Below are 25455 nucleotides of genomic sequence, written 5' to 3' on the forward strand. Positions count from 1 at the left end.
CACGCCAAAAAAAGTTAATTTATGGTTATTGGCTAGCCTTTCAGCCCTCGTAGAAGCTGCTTTTATTTCCCGACGACATTTTTAAACAAAACCAACCAGATTAATTGAGTCTTCCCACAATGAAACAACGTCAGACTAGGAGATCACATATTTAATTTAAACAATCCTTGAATTAAAGGTCATGTATTAGTTTCAATTCGATTATACTCGGATATGAAAGAACTTTCCCTGATTTCGAGGCACTAAAATTGCATTTATTTGAGCAATGCAAATTACATAGTAATGAAATCTCTCTCTCTCCATGTAGATTTAATTTAAAACATTCTTAATAACTTTAAATACTACATAAGTTCAGCATCGATAATAGCACAGCTAAATACTGTTCAACCCTTGAAGGTAAAATTGAATATGCATAACTTACTTCTTTCGTTTAAAGAAATTAATGAAAGACCTTCCTTAAAAAACAGTAAGAATTACACAGTAGGATTTCCCACTGTGTAATTCTAATTTACAGTTTGTAAGGATTATGTTAATTTTATTAACAATTAAGTTTTAAGTTAAAGTTCCTTTCCTGTCAAATTCTTAACTTCAACTTACTACTTCCGGCCAGAACGTAGTTTTGGAATTTGCTGAATATTTAATGAGAAGGAGCGGTATTTAAACCACGAAGTTACTTACTGAGTCAGAGAGAATCAGAGTTTCTGATTTACGCGCGTCTGCCTTTTTGGTCACTCTCTCTCTCTCTCTCTCTCTCTCTCTCTCTCAAAGCTGTTATTACGCTCGGCCGTACTCAGACTCAGGCCCTTGCTAAGCTTCGTAGTAAAATAAGTTAAGGGGCCAACTGAAATTGAACATTGATAGCTTCGGCTATACTTCTTTAGTTAATCTTAGTTTTAGTTTAATTCTTAGTCTTTTTAGTTCCAAGTTTAAGTGCGGGCTTTGCTTGTACACTCCCAGGCGCAGTTTTGTTAAATCTTATTGGAATAATAAAGGGTTAGTTACCCTATTATCTTGTTGTTTCTTGTCACCGAACGCAAGCGATTATTCGCTTATCAGTTCTTAGATTCCTCACTTCCAACATTAACTTAGAATTCCAAAGTGAGGTACTCTACAAGTTGAAAGTGAAGAATCTTAAGAACTAGTACACGAATAATCGCTTGAGTTCGTGTACAGGAAACAAGTAAGAAGGGTGAAATAACCCTTTATTATTCCAATTAAAGTTTAACAAAACTCCGTCTTGGAGTAGTACAATAAAGCCGACACTTGGGCTTGAACTTAAGAGACTAAGAATTAAACTAAACTAATCTTAACTAAAGAGATATAACCGAAGCTATCAAAATTCTAACAGATTTGGCCCCTTAACGCTAATTAACTGCGAAGCTATCAAGGGCCTAAAGTACGGCCGAGCGTAATAATAACTTACGAGAGAGTAGAACTAAAAAGGCGGACGCGTGCAGCCAGAATATCTGGTATCTCTCTCACTAAGACTGTAGAACTTCGCGGTAAAATAAAGTACTGCTCTTTCTCATTAGCATTCAGACGGGATTCTAAAACTACGTTCTGGCCTGAAGTGGTAAGTTGAACTTAAGAATCGATAGGAAAGGGAGTTTATCTCAAAATTTAACTGTTAATAAAATTAACATTACCCTTGCAACACTGCGGGATTCCTATAGTCGTATCGTGTTCTTTACTAGCCGCCATAACATGCGCTGATGGAAATGAGATACAGACATTAAATCAAAATACTTTTAGTTGGCAATAAAAGCTGTGACAGGGACAGCAAAACGAATTGGTGAAACACATGCATTAGTTGGTTAAAAACTAAGAAAAGGATTCTAGTCGGGACAGAAAAAAAAGAAAGAGAGGGGAGACAGAAGAAATAACAGTGTAAATATCAGACTGCAAGCTAGGTGACAAACTGAGTTACACCAGGAAATGAATTCTGCTAACTCGTGAAACAGAATAGAGCAAATGAAGCATTGCTTTAACACCTGGTAACACAAACACATTTCATCAGTTGGTAAAGCCCTGTTTCTTTTGCTGCAGTCTTCTTCATGTGACTGCAGTTACTTTTTGGAACTTTGTAACATTGTTAATAATATTAACAACTAAAACGTGATTAAAATCAGACAGAAGAATTTTTAACGCTATCGTGATCTTATTTTACCTATTTATAAATGCCACAGAAATACAAAAGATAAAGTTAGAAATTCATAACAAAATGAACTGAAATGATATAGTTGTTTTATAAATTAATACACACAAGATAATAACAAAATCCGAAGACTGATGTTATTTTACGTTGGCATGGAAAATTGAAGGGAAAACCTTAAAAAAGTTATAAATCCAAAGATAGATAGTCCGTTGGTAGCTCAAGGTCAACGTTATCACTAGGTCAACTTTTACTATACAGAAATATGCAACGAAGGCATCCCTCCCCTTAGGCAAATATCCCTCGAGTGCTTTGCATAATAAAATAAACCAAAACAACCAGAAATATGCAAATGTTTGCGCCCATTCTTTTGGCACGCGTCTAAAGGAATGGAAAGGGCGCTTCAAATTCTAATTTCAAGGATTGTATACGAGTAGTTGGATAAAATTTTCTCGGGTAAAAGATGTCGTTGAGAAGGTATTTGTCGGTTCATGAAAAATGACGTAGTACTGGAAAAATGGAAGCAGGACAGACTGGCACAGGTGTTAAAACCTTAAAATAGCCTAAATATCATGTCAAGAATCTGGACACGGTTTAAAGATAGTGTTAATGTCTGCAGGAAACCAGGTAAACACAGAAAACGTGTCATTGCACATTCTCAAAACCGTTACTTGGATAGGTTAGGTTGTTTAATTACGGCAAAGCCTCGAGGGCTATCTGCCTAAGGGAAGGGATGCCTTCGTGGAGGACTTTCTAAGGGAAACTAGCTCGTATACACGTTACACATGGGGAAAACCACGAAAACACCCATGCAGCCAGCCCATTCGCGGGATTCAAACCTCGGACCGAACTACCAGTGTTCAGCGATTTTACCGCTCGGCCGCTGGTGGGCCACCGTCACTTGGAAACGATTACTAAAAAGGATTAGAGGGCTGATATTAGCCCAGAATGGAAGGTTGTTCGCTGTAGCTACAGGAACTTGACTATTCACAGACATAACTATGATTGATAGGCTGCATAAAAAGAGGACTGCATGCAAGGAAATCCAAGAATTGTGCTCCACTAACTCGGGCTGCGAAAAGCGCCTGGCTGCAGAGATCATCATGACCGAAGTAGCATGGACTTCAGACGAGTTCCTTTTACTGCTGCGTTTCGTTTTTGTTTGGAAAGTGATTTTTCACATGATGCAGAAAGGAGCAAAACACGTACAATAAATTTGAAAAAAAAAAAAAAAAAAAAAAAAAAATCCGTACGAACATCATGAAATCATGGCATGGGCGGGCATCATTCTGAATAGCCGAAATGGCATACACGTTTTAGCTGTGAAACTATAAATGCTGAAATATACAGACATGAGGTTCTTGATCCTTATGTCAAGGTATTTAGGGATGCAATCGATAATAATTCCTAATGGATGGTAACGCTATTTCCCCATCGCACGATATTAGCGACCGATTATCTTCAGCGGGAAGAAATCCAGCAGCGTGTGTACCACATAATCTTCGGATTTAAATCCGATAGAACAAGTGTGGGGCATAACTAGGACGCTCTCTCATATCTCTGCAGTCTCCTAGTACTCTCCAGGAGCTTGAAGGCGCTATGCATCGTGAATACTCACTGCTACCGCAAGAATACCTGGACTATCTAACAGACAGCATGGAAGATCGCCGTAAAGCCTGTATTTCGGTTAGGGGTGACCACACACCTTACTGAGCTTTATTATGCTGTTGACTAAAAAGTTGTTGCACGAACCTTTCCTTACATCATTATTTAAAATGACATTTCCTATTTTTTTTTTTCACATACAGGCAGTTCTGCATTTTGAAGATAAATCAAATGTGAGAAAAATCAAAATCTTGCTTAAATTCCATGTTCTTAACTGCGAAATCATTCTAGTTGCATGAGTTTTTATAGTTGTTCCTTTAATTTTTCCTTCCAGTGTAAATGAAGCTGACTTGCAGCCAGGTAAGGGTCTTGTCAAGACACTAATTTGCCTCACGAAAGATTTTCAAAATACTACCTCTGCGACTCTCCGCTTAACATAAGACATTCAACCCTTTCATTAGGAGATGAAGCAGATTGTTTAAAATCAGATTTATGGTCTTAACTCAGCCTTAAATTTTTAACCAGTGAATTTCACTTCAGTTATTAGATAATGTAACGTGCCATTACGGGAAATGCTGATACTTAAACAAATTTTCTCATCGCTTGAAAAATAAACACGAAATTTCGAAGAAAGGGATACGTGTCGTTTTAAATATGTGTTCGATTAATGATCGCATATTAGCATGAAATTCATATACGAAGATAGCTAAGTAAATACCGCCATTAAGAGAAATAAACGCAAATGAGATCACTGTAGACTATTCTGCGATGCTAATATGATAGAGAACGAAGTATGAACCACGAAGAACAAAAAAAAAAAAAAAAAAGTCATACATAACTCCACAGCTAAATTTTCAGTCTCAAGGAGAGTTTGCAGACTCATAAAACGCAGCAAGGAGTAGCATAGCATGATGCTGAATCGCAGAAATTAACTCTTCGAATTCAAAGAACGACTGTACATGAATATCACGTTTAGTAAAAAAAAAAAAAAAAAAAAAAAAAAAAAAACCAGGTGATTCACACATACATACTTTTTTAGCGTCCTCGGGCTTCAGTTTTAGAAAGTGCTCGTTATAATTGATCTATGGGATCCGGAAACACAAATTGTGTGGGCAACGACTGAAGAGTACTTACTTGAACTGAAAAGTAGGCGGAAGATAAGCAGCGTCGTTCATGTTTAAAGAATTCGTCATAAACGTGTTAACAAATCTTTCCCTCGTGCAACTCACAGCATATCATCAGTTTTAAGTTGAACCAGAAAATAAGCAATGAATCATAAAACTGATAAAGTATATGAGATATATACAAAACATTTTCGATAAAGTTCAGACAATTAGCAGATTTATCAGAAATATAACAGCCGCTCTAAATTGTCTTAATTTCATGTCACATATTTTAATGTGTAAGAACTACGTAATGGATAAAATCTGACATTTTACATGAAATGAATGAAATAAACCCTAAAAAATGAAAATAAAACACGGCTCGCCTCTATAGCTAGAAACATTACACTATGTTATAACAGAATGAAAAATGCAAAATTTGAACTTGTGCACTACTCAAGAACTATGAATCGATTATTACTAATATTAAAATTAACAAAGAAAGGAAGCAAAACAGTAACCTGATTTTGATCGTACACGGCTAAAATAAAAGTTCAAATTTCATCTGTGCCAGCATGAAAATCAAGAAAATACAGTTAAACTAACTTTCTCTCTTAGTAGCTGGAAAATGATACAAATGAATCAGTTGCACAAATCATATGAATATACATATTATAAGCAAGAAGGCATAATTAACTGACATTTCAATTGCTTCCTTTCAATACTTTCAATGAAATGAAGCGGACAAAAGTAGCTGAAACTAGTACTAGAAAAAGTAGCTGAAATCTGAAATTGTTTTGGAATTATATAAATAAAGCCCTTAATTTGTTACATGAATTTCTTATAGCTGTTTCAGTTTGCAAAATATGCGCTTATTATCGTACTTAAACCTGCAAGGAAACACCAAATGAAAACAATTCAAATTTTTTAAAGCCGAGTGACATACAAAAATAAAAGCTCAGAATCATGCACAGAGTTACTAAACAGAATAACTAGACCATTAAAAAAAGCATTAAATATATCGAAAGTATTCAAAAATTCAACTGCTGATGTCTGAAATTTTCACCTTTTCTTAATAGGCTTTAGAATGCGATATATTTGTTGCATAGTTTATGCGCTGCAAGCGCGATCTTGTACAAAGTATATTGAATGACACCTGGCGTTACTTCTGCGACGGTTGTTGCAATCCTCTGTCGTAGATGTGACAAATCCCACAATAAGCAACAGAACTGACGCGTTTCCAGAAAAAAGCTCACCAGGTAAGGCAGTTCCCTAAAGGTTAGGCCTAGGAACTGGTTCATTTCTCTGGATTCAAGTGTTATAAAAGTGATTAGCACAAATTACTAATCTACCATTATTATCTGTGCGAATCTTTAAACTAATTCAAACATTTGCACAACGGCAGGCTAAAAGCAGAAAGTATCCTTTTTATAGACTGGGTGTGCGCAAGCCTTGAAAATGAAGCGGTTATTAATTCCTCTGTCAAAAGTTTCAACTTGAGGTAAATCAAAAATTTAAAATATATCTTCGCAAATATCTCTGTTAATGTTACTCTAGATACTGAAGATAAAGGTGCAAATCAAGTCTGCCAACGCCTCATCCATCGAAACTTACGTTCATTCACCGCATTTTAATACTTGAATCGTGGTAATACGTTTAACAGTTTCCGAATAATACATTTCTGTAATACATATAATAAGCAACAGTATATGTAGTAAGCATTTAACACGAATCAAAACGCGTTAAACAAAATAATAGCTTGGAACGTCATAAATTTTGGGGTGATGACCCTGTAAGCGTATTTTAATCTTACGTTCTTGACCCCTACGTAACAGAATTGCTACAGAATTCATTCTTAATTTTGCAGTCTCTTCTTACACATTTTTTCTTCTCTCAAATTCGAAATTTAAAAGCATTAATAACACGATATCACTTTCGAGCTTGAAAGAATTAAAATCGAAAGCTGTCACCTTTAATGCACTATTTATCAATATCTTCGGAAAACAATATTACGCAATATTCACCAGCTCCCTTCACACCCGTCTAAAAAATCTATTTCCTATAAGCATTTAAATTTTCTTAAAAATTTAGATTGTCATTAAGTTCTAAAAGCATCGCAAGCCAGCCCCTGTTACAGCTCGCATAATCTGCTTGGGAGGGGGGGGGGTTAAAACTGACTCGCGATGATGCCTACATAATTTCTTTAATCAACTCCAAATCAAATTTTTTAATCAACTGAGATGGAAATGGAGAATCTAAACATGTTCTCCATTTCAATCTCAAATCCATGCAGCCAATCTCATAAAAGAATATATTAGGCGGGATTTTTTTTTAATGTTATGCACTGAAAGTGACCTTTGAGCAAAATGAAATTTATGTAGCTGCCGAAGATATTTCTATCGCTCTGATCTAGAACCCCACAGAATCCCTGTTGGATAAGAAAGAGAGGTATGGGGTAACACTTGCGGATCCCCAATCGATACAATGGATGCATTGCATGTCTAAATTTAGAAATAAATTCATATTTGTATTTAAAGTGTTTTCTTAGTGTAATACATCCTATAAGAAAATTAACACTTTCATTAGTAGTATCAATATATTCCTTACAGATGATTCATTTTATTCAGGATAGAGGAATTAATTTTATAGAATAATAATCATTACGGCCTTGAATTTAACTTCAGCTGCTTTTGGTAAGATATTATTTTTAAATGTCCATCAAGCACTGGATAATCTCTTTAGATATATCAAATGTGACAACGGAATCGAAACATTTCTTTAACTGTCTGGATATCTTTTACAACTTTTGAAGTCACAAAATTCTGCGATATGCATGGGTATGCATATTGGCATCACAACTACCATCTTTATTCGATAATAAAGAGATGTGACCTAGAACACCCAACATGCATAAACTAGCTCTTTGAGGCTAGTTTATGCTACCCAAGCAAGTCAAACTTGCTATTAAATCTTAGCGAAATTAACCAACGAAATTAACTCCAAATGAATCCAATGGAATTAACTCCAAATGATAATGCTTATGGAACCATCAAAATCTTTCATGAGGCGATCTTAACCTTTTCACATAATTTAGTGTCAAAAAGAATTATATCACTGCGAGAAGAATTGAGTCTAAGCTGAATTGAGTCTGTTATATTTTTTATGTGACAATACTTGCAGTAACTCGGAGAAAATCTTTAAGTCTAGATAGAACTTACTGCAAATCTTTGGCGTTCTAATATATTTCTCGAAGATAAAATTGATTTCTTTCAAAGGTATACTATAGTAGATGCCAAATTATTTTTCTTACGAATACTTGCCGGAAGGGGGGAAGAATAGTTAGTTTCCAGAAATTGCCCCTAGACGTTCCGTAAATAGTACAAAGTCAGAAAACTACTATGAACACGGGGGTAGCTCTGCTACCTATAAAGTAATAGTGTCGATATTCGAAATCACAAGCAAAGATTTAATATGAGCACTGCTCAGATGATGCAGTTTTATGTCAATAGCTCTGGTAAACCTCTCTGAATGTTTACATGCATTACACCTAATTTCTCATTCGCTTTATCGTGAATTTCAACATTTGTGCGGCTATTAGGCATACGTTAAACAAAACAATAATAATATTAACACGAACAAATTCGTTCATTATAAGTAAACATTTTTAATCAATATTAATTATAACAAAATTCTACATACCATAAATAATTAAAAGAAAAATAATTTTTTATCAAAATACAGCTTTACGAAATCCTATAACCACATGATTCACATTCGTATATGCTTCATTTTTTTTCGCCTTTAATTAACATGAAATCGCGGTCAGGAATTAAATTTACAGGCTTCCTTGCCTTTGTGAAAACACAATATTGCTGTCATACCAAAATCGTGCAAAGAAAAGAAGAAATTACGTTTAATTGTATACATGGAAAACCTTTCAAGCGGTCTTAGGCTTTCGGGGAGAAGACAAAAAGAAAAATCTAACAAATTACATAAAATAACTTTTAAAATCTAAAACAAAATTAAAAACAAAAATGTGATATGGTAAATGCCTGGCTCAAATAAACAGAAATAACATACGTAGTATAGTTTCACCTTCCGAAATTGAGAAGACAGCGAGCATATTGGAAAGCCTAAAATTAATTTACAGAAAAATGGCAGCGATGATAGTGACTGAGTCGTTGGAATTTCATATACAGAGACGCAGAAGAGCAGATTATGAGGAATATAAGCACCCACTTAGTTTTCATGTCATTGTATAAACAGTTTTCTTACCCCATTATCGAAAATAAAGGTTTACAGTTGACTATGGCTGATATGTAGGCCTTGAGATGCTTGACTGCTTATAATATGCGTAACTGCTTCGACTGAGACTTTTTCCCTTTGCACATTTCGGAGGTAATTAAATCATGCTACAAAACTGCCCTAAACTTGCTCTATAGTTCAGATCATACTTTCTCAAATAATCGCTTAAAACAAACTTCAACGCTATTCGCATTTTAGTTTTTCAGAAATCGAAATAGGTACTAACGTAAGTCTTTCATAAAGCCAAGCGGCGTAAAGCGTGATATGCCTGCACTAGCAACAGTAATGCTTTTTTTTTCTCTTTGTCTATACTGTTCTGATGATGTAGTATTATTTCAATTTATACTGCTTATTATGTAGTTTTCTTTCCTGGGGGCTTTTCGAACTAGGCTGTATAGGAATTGCTTCTCATTCCCCATGGCCGTAGTAAATACGAGTCCGTTTCCTTTACAGTTGTCCTTCGAGTGCTGGCTACAAGAAAAGTTTTTGTTTCGTCATATAACTTTGATATTTACTTATAATTAATAATTTATAAATACTAACCAATTACTAGTATTCAATAATTATTTTCTTCTTACATTCAATTCTTCTCATCCTTTCTCTCTTTTCTAAAGCAAATGTATGCAATTACGGGGCGATAATTGGCAGCTAATATGTATGTGGGTAGCTAAGTACTGCTTTAAAAAATCCTCAACAAAGCTATCTTTGGGTAACCCTGGAGTGTTTACCATTATAATGCAACTTATCCATTAACTGCTTGGAGTAGCACGTTTTGCTACGCAATCAACTATGACCAATCACATACCTCAAACTCACTTTCAGGTGTTATTTGCTACATGTATACGGTATTTTATGTTAACCAATTTTTATGATTTAGATCTGTACTATAAGTTATCCTTTTCGTTAGCCGCACGAGGATGCATTATTGCCCATCTTAGTTAATAGTTCGACATTGGCCATTTGCTAGCCAGAGTTAAATCGCGCCATTTAAAATTTCAGACACCTTAGTTAAGCCACTTTGCGTAGTCTTCGGCTGCAATTCCTTTTTAAATTGTAACTTCAACTTCATGTTATTTTAATACCCCGCAAGTGGCGGAGGTCTGATAGTACGTACAAGTTGTACCTTCTGTTCAGTTCGAGCTTAAATAAAAATAGTTCTTTAAAACATTCATTAAGACACTGTCGTACATTTTCAGATAAAACGATAGGACATTTTAGGTAAATATTTCAAGATCCTACAAGTGTACTGCAGCTTTACCTTTTTGAAAAACAAGACGCCCACACTAGTTTATACTATAGGAGCATGCAATAAAGTACTCTCCAGCGAAATTTACCATCCAATAGTCATTATTCTAACACTTAAAATGCTAACGTTGACTTTATCTTTCGATCAAAACTAGCCCTACTATCAAACCATGATGTCGAATTTTGAAAAGAAAGTTACTTTTTCCTATAGAAGTAGTCCCAGCAATAGGTCCAAAGCAAGGAGGTTAGAATAAAAGGAGGGAAGGCCGCGAATCTTGGCGACCATGTTAGTACTGTCGCTGTGACTTGTGCAAGAAAGTCTGTCACTGCAATATCCCCCCCCCTTTATGAATCTTGTGTTGCATATGGATGCACAAATCGATTTTCAAAAAAGATTCCTGGGATTACTTTTCATGCGTAAGTATTGATGTTTTTTAATTGATTTGATAAATATGTTGAAAAATATCACAATGTCATTTATTTTCTTTCCAGATGTGAAAAAAATGACTTAATCAAAATATGTTAGATACATTTTAATGTTTCTGTTTATAGCTGGTATCTTGGTTCCTTAACATACAATGATATATGCTAGGATTCAAACTGTATAATTTGAATGTTTTAGGTAATTCGTTTTATAATTTTCATGAAAGTAAGAAATCAATTGTTACTACTTTTATGAATTGCAAAAGTGTTAAATAAAGTAATGCTTTTCTTTATGTATTAATTATTATTCATTTTTAAGTTTTTTTTTTTTTTTTGATCTGTTATGAATATATAATTTGTGCATTTGATCAAGAAAAACTGCTCTGTTGTTTAAAATTGTTTGCATAAACTTACAAATTTCTAGGCAGTATAGCGATAGAAGTAAGTAAAATATTTACACAACTGAACATGTAGAAAGACGTATCCAAAAATTTATATAGGTCTATTTCTGTATTTCAGCTTAATTCATGGCAACTTCTTTGAGATTCAAAAATATGAAGCATGCATAAACTATGAAACATGCATGAAAATAAAATATGAAACATGCAATATGAAAAGTGCATAAATATGAAACATGCATAAAATCATTAAATTCACATAAATCAATTTTATTTTATTAATATTTATTTTCTTGTTGTTATAAGGTTGTTGGTTCTGAAAAGGATCTATTTAAAACTTTCATTTAAAAAAATGCAACCTGTGACTATTTTTTTAGATAATTATCTGCTAAATATGTCAAAATTTGTTTTAGTGTATTGCAACTTAAAGCTGAAGTACAAGCATACTAAAATAACTTCCTTTCCTAGTTCTTAAACTTTGTATATGAAATGATTCTTTAATAAATTATGATAATATTTTCAAAAAATCAGAAATATCACTTCTTAAAGGAAAAATTGGAAAGTACACCAACAGGTTGCTAGTAAAACCTAAACAAAGCCTTGAAATATGCAGAAATATCATTTATAAAAGATTTGATGTTATACACATGAATTTAGATTTCGAACTATTTCTTAATAATTTTCTGTTCATAGTAAATTATGGATATCATCTTTATTACTTTAAAACAAAAGTTTAACAATAGCGAAGCATTTCATTATAAATTTAACATATTTTTACTGGAAAATACATGCACAGAACAGCTTAGAAACACGTTCGGTTCACTACGGTAATGCATGTGTATCGACAGAGCAAACATAGACGCCTCTTGTTAGGTAGGGTTTCATTCCCCGATAGTGGGGGAAACTACGAACCCTCCTTCGTCCAAAGCTGCGTTCCATCCGAGAAACGGCTTGCAAACATTCACACAATCCTGTCTTTTTTGTCAATTCTTAGTTGGTACTACATTTTACCAAGTTCGCTTTCTGTCCTTCCAAACAAATTTTAAGTTGGATACTTGCAAATACAAATATACATTTACATATTTATACAAATATATAAATGCGGATATTAAAAACATATCTTATTATCATGTTGCGACGTACAAAACCTCACTTCAAACGGAATTCATCACGCAAATTTATCCTTTTATCGTTAATTATTCCATTTAAAAGAAAGAAGACCAAATAGTTCATGTCTCTCTGCGGAGAGCCAAAAAAAAAAAAAAAAAAAAAAAAATTCAGCACGCAAGCATGCTTTAGCATGCATGAGGACACAAAGCGGGGAAACAGCTTCATTTAGTTTCCAAGCGATTGTATTAAAAGTACCATAATTCTTCATCCGATACCCCTGTACATTGACTGCACTTACTGTTCCAAACTTGCACGGAAGGCAGCCTCACTACAGTCACGTGGTTTGGGGATGTCAGCAACCTTTTCCTATACGAAGGTCACGGGCCCAGAAAACCGCAACCGGTGAACACCATTAGTAATGTTTTTTCTCCCCCCTCTGTTGTTGGACGATTCCCCCACCACACACACAATTCTTCGAAATACCAAGTTTTGAATTTAAGAGACGTTCACTTTCACAAATTTTATTTAAAAATTCGAAATTTAATTTTTTATTCCCAAAAGTAGTGAAGCAAGTCGTATAAAAAAAAAGTTTTTAAACTTTATGCATTTTAAGAGTTTTCGCTGTAGACATGAACATACAATTGTTTTTATAAAGTACTTCAGGTTTTTGAAAATTTCAGATATTTATATTTTTTTTTTTTTTTTTCGTTTTAATTTTTATCGAATTGTTTTCATATTTTACTTACTGAATCTAGCACTAAAAAAAACTGTGCGCGCATTTTAATACGGATACACTTATTCGTAAAAAATGACCTTTTAAATCGAGTAAAATTCTATTATTAATTTATTTCTCAGTAGCATTTCATCCTATTTTAAAAACCATGCACACCTTTATTTGCCATTTGATGCAGATTTTCTGCACAAAATAGTGTAGAATTATGACTAAATTTGATGCGCAATGCACTGTATGAATATAAGTATTGTAGAGACATTAGGTATTTTTGGAAGCAGGCAAGATGAAAAATTAGCAACGCCTTTGCCGGTAATCGAACCACGGACCTCTGGAATACCGGCCCAGCGCGCAGAACAACTACACCACGAAGGCACGCTAGGGAAGCGGGAGAAATACCTTATAGTATAAAAATTGAAAAATATATATAATAATTTTCATTTGAGAGAAGTCCTAGCTCTATTATTATGAAGTTATGTATTTATGTAAAAATATGCATATACATACTTCTATATCAGCTTGAACAAAAAATACGAAATTTTTATTTTAACATCTCGTGTCCCTTAACATAGTGGTCTCAAACTCCTGCCGAAACAATTTTGTGCGCTCCGCGAGTACATTTCAGTTACGAGTTTGTTGTAACTACGGTGTTGCATAGATTTTCAAGATTTTAGTTACTTGAAGCTCGAATTTATATTATTTTTATTCCCATTAAAAACGAATGTTAATAACGTCCCAGAAAATCTACAAAACGGTGCTAAAATTAATCAGCACCGTTTTGTAGTTTTGCACCGTGATATAAATGTTATTTGAAGATATAGATGATTAACTTTCATTCGTACTCGCCAAAGAATAACTTCGCTCAGTTGCGAATTTTCGGACAAGGAATAATCGCTTTATTTTGGGAACATACTTATGTGAACAGCTTTTCTTTCACAAATGAGAATAAGTAAGAAGAACCCGATTGACCGATAAGCATTTAAAATCCATGATGAAGATATTTTCCAGAAATTTCTTTCCAAGGTTACATATCTTATCAGAATCTAAATGCCGTCAAGCTATAGTAAGAAGTCAAAAAGTTTACAATTATTTACAAAGAAATGTATGTGTTTATCTATGTGCCGAAGAAAAATTTAATGAATAAGAGAGACGCGGTTGTCATTATGTATTCCAAAGATTTTCCACTTAAAATTTTTTTCCCGAAATCTTAGGCAGTTTTATTAATTTACTTATTTATAGTTTAAAATATTTAATTATTAATTAACATAATTAAAATTATTTGAAACAAATATTAGTCTGAAAAATGAATATTTAGCTGCCAATATATTTGAATTCCAAAGTGTAACCCACAACAGATTATTTCTTGCAGATAAAAAAATAAATATCAATTTGAACTTTTTTCCTTTGCGTTGTTACATTTTACGTAAGCTTTAATAAATATTTAATAAGGGAACTTATTAAATTTTCGTTAAAAATATTTTTTGTTGATAAAATGTTTTTATTTTATATTTTTAAAAAAATCTCGAACATCAGCTGTTTTTAGATCGAGCATTCTACCCACTGCAATATGAATTTGAGACCACTGCCTTAACACGTCGAAAGGACTAGCCATTTTAAAGACACGGAGACGTATCTTTAAAATACCACGCCATTTTTAATAATAACACGCCATTTTTAAAATAATGAAATGTCTGCAGCTCTGGTACGAGTTAAAAATATTTTTCAACATACCACATGGATCATAAATTAAATCTCATAAAAATAATTAAGAAACGAAATATTTATTTACATTAATATAACACTACTGAAGTTACTAGCCATAAAATTTTCTGTAATTAAAACAAAAAAAAAATTCCGATTCTGTTACGTAATGATTATCGAACACTTCTTTGCTCTACATTTAAAGGATGCAATTTACGATATATTTATAATTCTTGCAGCACTGCTGCTGAAAGTGAGAATTAGTCTACCATGGAAACTGTTTAATTATGCATGGAAGAGAAACTGTCTTCCGCTTATTGAGGAATTAACACGTGCATGTTCTCTAATATTCTTAAAATACAAAATTCTTCGCAAAGCTTTATTTTTAATGACATACAGCGAATTTAAAAATAATCTACATGTGTTATACAGCAAAAAATGGTTTAGTTTTTTTTTTTTTTTTTTTTTTTTTTTTTTTTCAGATCACAGTGGAAAAGAAATGCATAGCCGGCCATGCAGTTTACGTACTATAACTGGTTCGTACTCTCGTGTGCAAAATTAAGAGAATTTGCAAGTTATGTCAATCTTTACGAAAAGTATTGAATCAAAATTATTAATTATGCCACCGAAGAATTATGCTAATACTCAGAGTCGAATACGTTAGCTGGCACGTGCGTGTCTACGAAGCTATGACTGTGGAGGGGATATACGCACAAGAGACATTTTCGGCGATTTGTGCGCTCGAACTCCTTCACGACATTCGCCATATTTCTCGCAAGGTTTATGCAAATTTTACAAGTTATCGGGTAAAATCAGTAGCTACGAACATACCGATAAGGGAATTATATGAAGAATTGTCGGTAAATTGGAGGCAGGCCAATCATAAGCGCAAGTAGCTACAGAGCCCAGTGTCGTGCAAACAGTTTCAGGGCACTGGATCCATACGGAGAAGGCCTGGACTAAATCGACCAAGATCCACATTAAGGAGTGAGGGTCGTTATTTGGCACGGCAACACAGGACTGCTACAGCTTCAGTTCTCACGTAAGCCGTATGCTGCCACTGGAACCAGAGTTTCACGATCTACAGTTGCCGAAGGCTTCATGAGATAGGACCGTATTCCAGAAGATGCGCTGTTTGCGTCAGGCCTCACTCCAGTACTAGAGAGCGCGTTTAGCGCAGTAAAGACAACCTGCGCCTTGGACCACAGCAATGGAAACCGTGCTTTTCTTAGATGAGGAGAGATTTTACTGGACACTGATTCTCGACGTTGTGCTTGAAGAAAACCTGGAACACGACACCATCCCTCCCTCATCAGGGTCATTAGGTGGAAGAGGTTCGGCAGACATTATGTTGGACGGCCGCACATCTCCGCATGTATTTGACAAAGGTTCCCTGACTGCTATGATGTGTAGAGAGGATATCTTAAACCTTAAGTTAGACTTTTCAGGGGTGTGGTGGTGTATTTAATTATGGCAAAGCACACTAGGGCTATCTGCCTAAGGGAAGGGATGCCTTCGTGGAGGACTTTCTAAGGGAAACTGGCTCGTATACACGTTACACAAAGGGAAAACCACGAAAACACCCATGCAGCCAGCCCGTTCGCGGGATTCGAACCTCGGACCGAACTACCAGTGTTCAGCGACTTTACCGCTCGGCCGCTGGTGGGCCGACTTTTCAGGGGACGCAGTTGGTCTTGTATTCCTGTTAATGGACAACAATACTCGTCCAAATAGGGCTCAGCTAGTCTACGATTGCCTGGAAAGTGAGAATATTCACTGTATGGATTGGCCAGCCAGATCTTCTGATCCTATAGAGCATGTCTAGGACACTCTTGGGAGGCACTTTCATCTCGCCATCCCCTTTCCATAGGTGAAAGCTGCCTTGCTGCACGAGTGGGAACGACAGGCCACAGGGACTCAACTGCCCCCTGTCCAGTTTGACGTCACGCTGCGGACCTGTCTGGCTGCGAGACGGGAACAAACCCCATATTAGACTCATTTTCAGTTTGGTATCCCCAACGTAGATTTTGGACATCGCTGCACAATGAGCTTTACTGATAACCATGCGTACATAAAATTACTTTTAAATGGTAAATTTCATGAAAAATGTTCATTAGTTTTTCAGAATTTCGACATAATGAGCAAATACTCTTAATTTTGCACACAAGTGTATTTAAGTAAGGTATTATCTATAACGTTTCGCTTACATGTATTGGTTACATAAACAACCAAGACATTTTCCGAGAAGTAAATGGTTTACATCGAATATCATTCTTAAAAAAGGCAGTAACAGAAGCAAAATTTCTTTGAGGATTTAATAGTACAGTCCGAAGTTCCCACTTATCATTTTTAAAGCATTCATAGAAACACCAAGACTTCTCCTAAAATAGTTGACTATCAGATTTAAGGAAAAAGAGGCTGAAAGTTAAAATTCTCTGCTCTGTTACTGGACGAACATAAAGTAAATCAATTATTCAGTTTAACTACACCAAAGCACAACACAGAAACTTAACAATGGATTCTAATTTCCGGCACTTTTCAGTTTTTGAGAGAAATTGCAATAAGGCGAGTTCCAGTAATTTGCTATCTGAAACTGGTTCCTGAGTTTGAAATTTAGTGCTATGTGTATCAGGTTGTAATACTTTTAAGCATATTAAAATGTTGTATGCTGCCATTGGAATAAAGAAGTAAAACAGGATTTTTTTTTTTTTTTTTCTTCTTTATTCCAGTGACGTGTCTTTATTCCCAATGTACTTATTTCCAGTACCACGAAAAATACCTTTCGAAATATTTACCTGTCTTATCATCGTTATTATGTCTCCCTTCCATTACTTCCCTCACCTTTTTTTTTATTTAATTTAATTTTATGATATATTATTTTATGTTGTAACTGTATGTCATTAATTTTTTATATTTTATTCTAACTTATTATTTACCTGTTCGTCATTAGATTTTTTATATATTTTAATTTATTGTTTATCGGTGTGTCATTAATTTTTTTATATATTTTATTTTAAGTACTCGTTTTCACCGCCTTGTATACTATTATTTTATTTACATATTTTTCACCTTTCCTAGCTGTCTTCCATAGGTCTCTGGCCCTTCTAATTTTCGAAATTAAGACTTACATAAAAATCTAATACATAATCTAACACAAGTTCTGCTTTCTAAGCTGCAAAATGCTATTCGTTGCTATTTCTGTGAAGGTAATTCGGATCGATCTAGTACCAGTCTTTTTTATCTGAGCCATCCAATTACCGATGCTTGTGTCACCGTGATCCAACTTAATCGATTCTTGCGGTGCTTAATCCTTAGTGAGTATAAGAGATACCTTTTTTTTATTATTATTATTATTTTTTTTTTTTTTTTATGGAAAAGAATCTAGTTTCCGACATAGTTTCATTCCTTGAACTTGGGATCGATAAAGACACAACATTCTACAGCTATTTAGGAAAACTTGCGACACAAAATCCAAATGATGAAATTAGTTGTACAAGTGAAATTCGAATTTAAGTTCTACACAGTAACAAGAGCTGCAAATTTTCTGATTTTACCCCTCTCTTTAGTCATACAAAATCTTCTGAGATTCTCTTCTTAACCTTGTTTTTACAGCAAAGAATACAATCGTAAATGAATTCGAACAATCAGTCGGACTTGAAAAAATAAAAGCAAGAAGATGCAAGAATAATACATAATAAAGCACTATTTAATAGCACACACTAACGTAATTCAGAGCTTAAATTGCGCCGTAGCCCGGCTCTATTACTTCTTCGTTTTTAGAAATAATCATAATTCTAGCCGGACCGCACTGTCGCCCTATATAAGATTCCATAAAGAGTACTCGTTTTATGTGACCGAACAACAATTTCAGTAGAAATTTTATCTCGCAAATTTTTAGTAATAAAATTACATTAAAAATCGTTTATTTAATTTACCTCTTTACATTTATTAAATTTTAATTATTTAATTTCTTTCATAATTATTTTAAGGATTAATTAATAATTATTTTATTAGTCATTTTATTTAATCTTGTTCCTCTTTCCTAACGGTCTTCCGTAGGGCTCCGGCACTTCTAACATTAGAAATTAAGCCCTGAACGTAATATATTACAAATACTGCATAATATTCATAATTATGCTCGATAAATCTACATGTAACATATCTGAACTTCCACATCGTTCAAAAAAGACAAAAGTGACCCAACAGGGCGCCGCAATACAATGCACAGTTTGAGAACTTCTATAGTATAAACAACAAGCATGACTTAAAATCTGGTAACAGCTATCACGAGTTTCTGAGTTGAAAATCAACAGAAGAAGATACTGTTCTGTTATCGGGACCGGATGCAGATATCCCCAAAAGCTGACGATCTGGCGAATAATTCGAAGCATAAAAATAAGCGCCAAAATATTTAAATTATGATAAATAAAATACGGTTAAGATGAATAAAAATTAACGAGAAAAATAACAACAGATATTCGTAAAATTAAAAATTTTTAATGTAAATTAAACAACTTGCCAAAGAAAGCAGGGAAAAAAAATCATTTTGTGGTTTTTCATGTACTTTTTCTCAGACTGAATAATTCCTCATTCCCGAGGAAATTGTGTGGAAGATATTTCATCATTAGGCAAGTCCAAATTTTCAAATCCATGGTAAATACAATAATAATAAAAAACACAAGCTTCATCTTTGGAATTTGCATTCTCGCTGTCGTTGTTTAAAAGACATTCTCTTACTTTTTCTTTAAAAAGTTATTATAACGTCTTTAGAAGTAAACATTGGCGACTTCATATGAACGAAGTCTTGCCGAGTTTAGCAAAACATATGGCGACGACTCCGGTCCCGATAACAGAATAGTACCCATAAGAAACATTACCTTCTGTTACAATTCAGTGTTCTTTCAATCGCAGTTTTAATGACTTGGTGTTTTTGGCACAGAAGCTACCTGAAAAGAGAGAGCGAATTCTGTCTACATACGCTTTCCGTCTTCTAAAAGGATTTTATAAATAATCTCAAAATACTGCATTTCTAAAACTTGTGTATCCTGTTGAAGTCTGCCTTGTTCTTTAATTCGGAGATACTTTACTGACTTAGGAAGCTTCTCCGAAAAACTACCTTTAAGATTATGAATACAATAAAATCGAAATGCCTTCGATTCACAACAAGGACAGTGTTAATAAAACAGTATATTTTATTTCTAACACTACAATCTACAATATGTAGCAATCATTTCATTAGCAAGCACTGCAACCACCAGCAAGCTACTGCAAACATTTTGCATACGGCGCGAAATAGAATTAATTAATAGATTAAACGATTTGGGCCTGACAGGATAGTAGTAGTAAATGTGAAGCAAAGATGTAGCTTTGGAAAGAAAGTATATTTTAGTCTCACATTCGCGGAAACAATGGTTTCAAATCCTGCGTAATATTTAGAAAAATCTAAATTAGTTGAGTGCTATAACCGAATGATTTTACTCAAGTTGCCACACATTTATTTTCTTTTACGATCGACGTCTAAACTTTTATTTGGAAGAAAATTTTAAGGTAAGGAAATCCACAAAATTTGAGTATTGGATATCTAATAAGCACGCACATCTGTCTCCTTAATTTACGTAGAAATATGCTCAAAGAAAACTACAGCACATGAAACTACATCAAATAGCCTACATATCATTGAATATCAGAATGATTGCATTTTATCAATACCTGGTAATAAACAGCCCGCATTTACAGCCAGCAAGTATTATCTGCATGTACAGCAATTTCCATTTTAGGTATACTTCTATGTTACTATCATTCAATTTAATTTATTGCTGCATTGATTAATACCGAGTAAGCATATGGCTTATGTTTGGCTTAAAATGCTTCGTTTTCGACATTATGTTTCTTTTTTAAAACGTAAGACGCTGAAGGCAACGTTTTCTATAGTTAACCAAGAAATATACATCGAACTACGTATACGCCATTCCTATAAACAGTTTTTTTTTTTTTTTTTTTTTTTCTAATTCTTCAAATGCTGCCTTTTATTTAGGCTTAGTGTTTAGTAGAACAGTATATACCTAAAACGTAAAAACATACCTGTACGAAACTATCATTTAACAACTGCATCTTGTATATGATCCTGCAGTTTACTACAAATTACTTTGAAATAATTTTTCAGTCCATGCAGTAGGTTCCACAGATTTTCAGATATATGGCCTAAATAATCGCAAGTTTAGAGGGAGTGCATATAAAAAGTAAGATGGCCTCTTTCTTTTCTTCCTTTCCCCACCAAAAATAATAACCAAAAAAAAAAAAAAAGTCGAAAGAAAGTTTTTATGAAACGTGGGCCGCCCTCTTCGCACACGCTTCAAGACGGGGCACGAAATGTTGGAGGAGGAATGTCACCCGTAAGGGGTCCGCGGTGTTTAAAAAGGGGCTCACCTCCTCGGAACGTCAAGGTCAGGAATGAATTTATAAGCGCAAAGAAGTCTTTTTTTTTCCCCCTTTTTTGGCATTTCAGAAAATACGTTGCTAGTCTTTTCGCAAAAAAAAAACATGTTTCCTCTCATTTTCATTGTTTGAGGAGTCAACATTAAATTTCCGAATGATAATTCGCGTATCGATACTTTTAAAAGCAACATTAAAGAAATTTCTCCTACTGAATATAAATTTCAAAAGATTCTATCTAAATACAGGTGATATCTGGATCTAAAGATTCAAAGGAAAATTTTAATTATCACTTTATGCACAGGTTAATGATAATTCGAAGCTTTTCTTTTTAAACGCACGTGAATCGTGGAAGTAACAGCTACTGCTTTGTAAACGCGTAAATGTGAACACATTTTGACCACGATTGTATCACAATACTTCTGAAGCTCTTCTTCCATTCATTTTATTAAAAGAAAACATTTTTGTAAGCGCCTGCTAACTGTTAAGAGTACACATTCTTTTACGAATGAAAATTTTGGTAAACGAATGTATGCAAACGTGAAATTTTCCAATATTTAATTAACGCAGCAAATTATTTAAAATACACGCTTTACAAGTTTTTAATATTTTCTGCAAGTCTTTTTTTTTTTTTTTTTTTTTAAGTTATGGTCAAGAAAATGCTTAAAATCTCTTTCTAGGAGAATTAACGCGTATTAAACCGTTCTTGCGATTCCCTCACTTAACACTATATATTTCTCACTAAAATTTTAATTTTAGCTCACGTAAATTAGTTCAAAATTAAAATGATTAATAGCAGCACTTCCTTTTCACTAGCAAATTTTGCAACTTGCCTAATCACTCAAGGGATTCTAGAGTAACTGATGGATACAATGGAGGTTCTAAAAATCAAATTTTTGAGTGACACTTCTCAAATAGTCACAAAGTGTGTGACTATTTGAGACTATTTAAGTTGACTCTTAGACTATTATTATGACTATTATTTGAGACTATTTAAGTTGTATTTGAGACTGTGTGACTGTTTAAGTGAGTGACACTTCAAATAGCGACACTTTTAAATCATGAACATCACAAGTGCTTTGAAAATCACCAAAAATAAATTCATTGACAATTAATATCTACCAGTGCAAGGAAAGTTTACTACAACAAATGTGTTTTTTCAAAATGAATTTCACCGAGTACTTTAAAAATTTATTGGCAGCCTCAGAGACCATTTTATTCTCAAGAAAAGATTAGAAATATATTCAGCTTAATATCGAATCGAAATGAAAAAAACAGCAAGCATATTCTCTATGTTTATATTTTAGATAAACCTATTTTTAAATTTGTCAACCGTGATCTACAGCATAAAGATATCTACTGTTCTGCTATATTCCCAACAAATGCACTTCTATGTGACATTTAAGAAAAGCTTTAAAATCACTTGAATAATCAGAAGAAATTTTATCTTATCTGTCGGTTTATTACCCCAAAACGAAACTAATACAACTCATTACTATGCTTGCTGCCAGTATTTAAAAAAAATTACCAGAGATTTATTTTACATCATGTAAATATTTCACTGTTATATTTGTAAGTGATTAAAGTAAAATCTTACCTTTCCAATCGCACATTCTCAAAAAAATTAATTCTTATAGTCAAATATCAAAGTTTTCTCTAGGAATAACCACGCTTTTTTCCCTTAGTTGTTTAATTCGAGTAAATACAATATCAAAATTCGGTCGAAAAGTCTTATGGATAGTTATTCCAAATGTTCGGATCGAATAATATCCAGTCGTTGATCGTGCTTGAGAATAACACTAACGCTAGTGGAACAAATGAAAATTATGATTCAGTGAACCTAGTTTTACGTTCTCAGTCACCGACCGCTCCCGACGGCTACAACAGCAGTTATGATGGGTAGGACTACTGGAATTCGGAATTCTGCATGCCGGCCGGCTCTTTGGCACACTGTCGCCAAAATTGCAGCCAAATGGGAAAGAATGTGTTTAATATTTCACTCTTACCTTAAATCGAAGCTGAATAAATATATATTTAAAACAAAAGACGGATGATGAGAGCATTTTACCACGGAGCCCTATATGGTCAATGTCATGCTGTAGCAACTTTGCGTAACGTTTAGAAATATGGTTTAGCGTGTTACGGAATTTAAGTATATCTCGCGAAAAATTAACGACATTAAATTGAAACATTGTAAATTTCTTATTGCTCCCTTCTTTTACGATTTTAATTGGTACATCAGGCGGGGGGGAGGGGGAGGAGAGAATTATTAACAACTAAAAAAAGTTTCTCTTTAATTCTTTTAATTACTACAGAAGGGAAAAAAAAGGTCGGCTGTTAAGTTTAACTATTCAGTTCACAAAAGAATATTGCAGTTTTTCGGTTTTTGTAAAATAATAAAGTATGTTTATAATACAACTGTAAATTGAATTATAGTACATGTAACTTATTAAATAAATTATATAAAAGACGAAGCACACAAGCATATGCAGATTTTTGTTTAAACTTGAAAGCTACTGCACCCTCCAAAATTTTGTTTTAGGAATTCAATTTATTTTGCTTCTAACTAAAAGAACTAATTTAAAGAAACTATTTTCATTTAAGAATTACAGAAAACTACGAAAAGAAAAGAAAAAAGATTTTATATCTACTTGATTATTTAGAAGAACCCAAGGGCAATCTAACTAATTCTGCCTTCATGAAGGACGTTCTGTTAGAACATTAGTTTGTATTTGCGATGAACATGATGGAAAAATTTATTCAGACAACCAGATCAGCTCACCAACTTTGATGTTTCGCGTACTGCTGAGCTTAAGTGAAACGATATGGCTCATTACAAAAATACAAGTAATAGAATGCATTATGCAAGCTGTCTAAGCTCTTTAAATGCATTATTCAAGCTGTCTGAATTACTTCTACGCAGTATACTGTTGAACAAGTTATTTTGTTCAACAGTATACTGCGTAGAAGTATTTAATCACCATAGCTTTCATCTGATACTGATTAATAATTTTACAAACGTTCATGATTACTCGTAACTTTTCTGCCATATCCTCTTCGTTTGGAAATATATACCTGCCAGAGAAAAGAAATTTAACAGAAAATATTGCAAACAGCTCAAAACTTAATGCAGATTGTGATTATGGTAACACATATATGAGGGTCTCGCAAGGATACCTTGGTGAAGAAGTTTTGAAGAAAACTGTTTTTACTTCCTTGTACCAAGTAAAAAGGAAGTATTGTAATCACGAAAAGTTTCAGGCAGCATATTTCAACGAAAATATCCATTTTGACCGCAATCGAATGCAATTTAACGATGTTTTTGCGTGACATCTGTACGTAAGGACAGGATAAAGGACACTTTTCCCCCCGAAAAAATTGTAAAACTAATTTAAAGTGAATTCTGATGAGAATTTTTCATGGCGTCTGTGCGTACGTACGTATGTATCTAGCAAAACTCAAAAACGAGTAGCCTCAGAACGTTGAAATTTTGTATATAGGACTGCTATAACATGCCTTGTATTTTGGTTGCACCAAAAGTATATAAATATATATATCCACTCTGTTACTCGGCTCAGTGATCTCAGTTTCTTTACTCTTATATGTTTGTAAATTGTACATTTTTTGCTTTAAAAATGATTGAATTATGTTTTTATCTTCCGGTTAAGGTTTTTATGCCTTTAGTAAATCTGTATGCAATATGTTTGGAATTAGCAACAATTTTAAAGTTGTTTAAGTGCCGCTAAGCCTTTTTTATGGCGGCCATTGATTGTTTACATTTGAAACAGCAGAATAGTACATTTTTTGCAAATCTAGAGAAAGTAAGCTTCGCAATAACAAAGACAACGCTTTCTTTTATTATTGCGAATTAAATCATGCTTAATCCATTCTGGAATTTATTCGAGGAAATAAGTGTTTAAGATTTACTTCATAATTTTCAATTCAGACATCTTGAGTTTTAATGTATTAATATTAAATTGAATGTCGCGAAGTGAGAACTGAATTAATTGAATGAGAAATACTGAATCATCTGTGAAAAACTGTTTCCTTTTTTCTTGTTGTTGTTCTTTGCTTAATTTCTTTTATACATAGTTTTAGATTTATTATAGTATTTGAATAGAACATGTGGCAACGATTAGATAATTCTTAAGATGATATACATTTTATGCATTCCGAGTTAAAAAATGAACGAAATGTAACGCTGTTACGTGAACCTAGGGCCAGAGTGTCGCTATAGTAAAAAAATGGAGG

General features: G+C 33.7%; 1 protein-coding gene across 9 annotated transcripts in view; it reads right to left on the bottom strand.

Moving 5' to 3' along the window:
• p120ctn (adherens junction protein p120) overlaps nt 1-23087 on the bottom strand; it is a 443159-nt gene extending 420072 nt beyond the window's left edge. For all 9 annotated transcript variants that reach the window (XM_085808405.1, XM_085808404.1, XM_085808403.1 and 6 more), the window contains exon 1: nt 22802-23087. The gene's annotated coding sequence lies outside the window, so the exon portion shown is untranslated. The remainder of the gene's footprint in view (nt 1-22801) is intronic.
• Between the last annotated feature and the right edge of the window lie 2368 nt (nt 23088-25455).

Source organism: Stegodyphus dumicola, chromosome X1, assembly GCF_044657685.1.
Source record: "Stegodyphus dumicola isolate Sdum_Otavi_A_Nest chromosome X1, ASM4465768v1".
NCBI lineage: Eukaryota > Metazoa > Arthropoda > Arachnida > Araneae > Eresidae > Stegodyphus > Stegodyphus dumicola.